Raw genomic sequence first — 4766 nt, 5'->3', positions numbered from 1 at the left:
AGACCCTTTTCTAGAGTAAAACGCCAGAACTGGCACCAGAATTGGAGTTAAACGCCCAAACTGGCACTCAAGCTGGCGTTTAACTCCAAGAATGGCCTATGCACGTGAAAGCTTCAATGCTCAGCCCAAGCACACACCAAGTGGGCCCCGGAAGTGGATTTCTGCACTATCTGCACTCAGTTACTTATTTTCTGTAATCCTTAGTAACTAATTTAGTATAAATAGCACTTTTTACTATTGTATTCGTATCTTTTGATCATTTTTAGATCTGATCCTTGGACTTGGAGGCTGGCCACACGGCCATGCCTAGATTATTTTCTCTTATGTATTTTCTACGGTGGAGTTTCTACACCCCATAGATTAAGGTGTGGAGCTCTGCTGTTCTTCATGAATTAATGCAAGTACTATTGTTTTTCTTTCAATCCACGCCTACTTCTTCTCCAAGATATACTCTTGTACTTAATTCAGTTAAGTCAGAATGAAGGGGTGACCCGTGACAATCACCCACTATCTTTGTTACTCGCTTAGCTAAGATCCGCGTGCCTGACAACCACAAAGCGGTCTACATGATGTTCAATGTAGTCATTGGATGATAGCGGGGGTATATTCTCTTGGATCTTTAATACACAGACCGAGTCCATGAGATTAGGATCTTCGTGGTATAGGCTAGAACCATTGACAGCCATTCCTGAGATCCGGAAAGTCTAAACCTTGTCTGTAGTATTCCGAGTAGGATCTGGGAAGGGATGACTGTGACGAGCTTCAAACTTACGAATGTTGGGCGCAGTGACAGTGTGCAAAAGGATAAGGGTCCTATTCGGACGCTCGTGGGAACCGACAGATGATTAGCCGTGCGGTAGCTGTACCTGGTATTTTTCATCCGAGACGAAAAATTCGACAGTTGATTAGCCGTGCAGAGATCGTACCTGGTATTTTTCATCCGAGAGGATCATACAGCTTGCCATGGAAGGGAGCACGCATGGTTGGAAGAAAACAATAGGAAAGCAGAGGTTCAGAAGCAACAAAGCATCTCCACACGCTTATCTGAAATTCCCACCAATGAATTACATAAGTACCTCTATTTTATTTTATGTTTTATTTATCTTTTAATTATTAAAATCTCATAACCATTTGAATCCGCCTGACTGAGATTTACAAGATGACCATAGCTTGCTTCAAGCCGACAATCTCCGTGGGATCGACCCTTACTCACGTAAGGTATTACTTGGACGACCTAGTGCACTTGCTGGTTAGTTGTGCGGAGTTGTGAAAAGTGTGAATCACAATTTCGTGCACCATTTAACTATCAAAATGGCACCGTTTCCGGGGATTTTTAATGGTGCTATGTTATTAGCTATTGTATATATTGTGAATAGCTTGATTTTTGGTTTGTTTGTTAGTTTTTGCTAGTTTTAGGATTTGGTTTCTTTGTTTCTTGTTAGAATTTATTTTTGCTTTCTTTTATCACCATGAATTCTCATCACTTTGGCTATGTGTTTGGTTCAAACTATGTTGTAGGAAATGGAAGCTTTAATGATGACATGCATCAAGGATTTGGAAATCAAAACTTGTAAGAGTGCTAGGGGACATGACTACCCTCCTCACGGAGATGCGCAAAGACCAAAAGGCATTTTATGCCACTCAAGCCATTCAAGCGCCACCCCAACATGACTACTCTTCGAACTCTTATGGGTATAATCCTAATCCTAATGCATACCAATCTAATGTATGTGATGACCCTTATTGTGATTGTCAACCACAACCACCACATACATATAAACCCCCTCCTTGATATAGCCCTCCACCATACTCACAAGCCTCACACCACCATTCACCTCCATATGATCCTAACCCATATCCACCATACCAACCACCATATGAACCATATCTAGAGCCACCACCATTCCAACACCAATACCCCAATGAACCACAATTTTCTCATACACCACCTCAAGACTCTCACCAATGTGAACCACCTTCTGACTATAACACCTTTCCCTCAGACATTGAACCCTCTCTTCTACCACCACCCCCTAATGACGTCCTTGCACAAGAACTAAGAGACCTTGACTCTCTTAATCGAAGGCAATAAGAGGGGACAGAAAAGGAGTTTAAGGAGCTATAAGCCAAAATGGCTATCATGGTAGAAGCCGTTAGCAACATGATCTCATCCCGCTTAAGCCTATGCGATCAAGGCACTCCCATTGTTGAATGTGGAGAAGCATCCAAGGAGCTTAGTGAGGAAGTGAACTTGAAGCTACAAGGTGAGGAATAGAAGTTAGAGCGAGAAGTACAACAAGAGGAGGAGGTAGAGATTATTGAACAAAAGGAAGTAGTGGTTGGGTACTTAGGATATGTTGAGTACATAGAGGAATCTCGAGTTGAAGAGCTTTCTTCCTCGGAGTTAGGAAGGGATGTTAAGGAAGTGGATAGAGAGTTGAGGGATATTGATCAAGAAGTGGATTCCATCATTAGTGATTTTTTGTCCACATTGATCAATCCTCTTGATGATCTTGTTGAGCTTTCTTCCATTGAATTAGAAAGCAATGTTGAGGAGGATGTGCAACCTCTAAGGCATATTGTGGATGAAGAATTGGAAGAAGTGTTCCAAGCAACAAGCCCTCCTATATATGATGATTCCACATCAACATATGATCCTTTTAAGCTTGATGAGCCCTTCCCCGTTATGCTTGGAATTGATGTTGAGGTAGACTTCATTAAACCTCCTTTTTATGACTTGAGTGATGGGGAAGAGATAGAAGAAGTTGGTGAGCAAGGAATTGAAATTGAAGAAGCTTGCAAAGAGGTGGAAGTTGCAAGGGAAGAACCTCACCCAAGCTTGGTGAAGATGGTTGGAAATTCTGACAACCATGTAAGAAGGAAGCATTCTTGGAGGTTCAAGGATGAACACAAGCATAAACCACCTTGACAAGGAGCCTCCCAATGTCCAACTTAAGGACTTAAACTAAAATTGCTTGGTGGGAGACACCCCACCATGGTATACTCTTTCCATTCTCTTGTAGATATAATGATGAATGAATTGAGTGAAGAAATTAGCATGAAATAACCAATAATAAGGCACACGTTTACAATTCCCCGGCAACAGCACCATTTTGACGAACTGATTTCTGCCAGTAAAGAAATTCACAAATGTAATCGCGTTGTAAGTATAGTTTCTAAACCAACAGAGAATCCTTTCGTACAAAAATTTGGTTGTCACAAGTAACAAAACCCAATAAAATTTATAACTGAAGTATTTAAACCTCGGGTCGTCTTCTCAAGGAATTGCAGGGAGGTGTATTTATTATTGGTTATAAAATTGTATATTTTTGTTTTGGGTTTTTAAAATAGGGAACAAGTAATTTAAATGGCAAGGAAAGTAAATTAATAATTAAGAGAATCTCTTGGCAAGGTATGAGAACTGGAAATCCTATCTTAGTTATCCTTATCAGGTGTGATGAGAATTGGATTTTTCTCTCACTTAGTTAACCCTCACTAAATAAAGAAAAGTCAAGTGGACTAATTAATTTGATCCTCAAGTCCTAGTCAACTCCTGTGGAAAGACTAGCTTTAGAGCGATCCAAACCAATCAGCAATTCCCAAAGCTCAATCTACTGCTGAGTTTGACAACTCAAGTGTTACCGATTACTTAACCAAAGCCAAAAGGAGAAAATAAATCTAAATTAAATTGAAAGCATTATAAATAGAGTAAAACAATCATTAATCTAAAATACCTCAAATTGCATTAAATAAAATATTCAAATCTTAACATAAAGAGTTCATAAGCCAATTGGGCAACATAAGTCAAATACAAGTAAAAGCATTAGAGTAAATGAAAGTAGAAGAGAACATAAAAAGTAAAAGAACATTGAACCTAGTATGAGGAAAATAACCATAAAATAAGAGAAATCCTAATTCTAAAACCTAAGAGAGAGGAGAGAGCCTCTCTCTCTCTAAAACTACATCTAAAACCTAAAATTATGTGAATGAATATTGTGTCTTCTATTGTCTGAATGAATGGATTGATTCCCCCACTTTATAGCCTCTAATCTGTATTTTCTGGGCCAAAAAATGGGTCAAAATAGCCCAGAAATTGCCCCCAGCGATTTCTGGTACGTACAGGTCGCTGCAAAGTCACGCGGAAGCGTTGTCCACGCGTTAGCGTGAATTGGGTTTTTGCCAGGTCACGCGGCGTGCGCGTCACCTGGATTCGGGGCAGCTATAGCAAATTATATATCATTACGAAGCCCCGGATGTTAGCTTTTCAATGCAACTAGAACCGCGTCATTTCGACCTCTGTAACTCAAGTTATGGTCGATTTAGTACCAAGAGGTCAGGCTGGACAGCATTAGCAGTTCCTTCAGTTTCTTGTATTCCTTCCACTTTTGCGTGCTTCTTTTCTATCCTCTAAGCCATTCCTGCACTGTAAACCCTAAAATCACTTAACACACATATCACGGCATCAAATGATAATAAGAGAGGATTAAACATATGAAATTTAAGGCCAAAGAAGCATGTTTTTAATCATAGCACAAAATCAGGAAGGAAAACGTAAAACATGCAAATTGTATGAATAAGTGTGAGAATAATGGATAAAATCCACTAGATTAAGCACAGGATAAACCCTAAAAATGGGGTTTATCAACTTCCCCACACTTAAACATTAGCATGTCCTCATGCTAAGCTCAAGAGAACTAAAAGAGTGAAGAGGAATGGTAGAAAGTATGAAATGCAACCTATGTATATGAATGCAACTACATGCAAAA

The sequence above is a fragment of the Arachis ipaensis genome, chromosome B10 (assembly GCF_059453495.1).
Source record: "Arachis ipaensis isolate K30076 ecotype BB chromosome B10, ASM5945349v1, whole genome shotgun sequence".
Taxonomy (NCBI): Eukaryota; Viridiplantae; Streptophyta; class Magnoliopsida; order Fabales; family Fabaceae; genus Arachis; species Arachis ipaensis.
The sequence above is the reverse complement of the archived record's forward strand: the minus strand, read 5'-3'. Positions refer to the sequence as shown.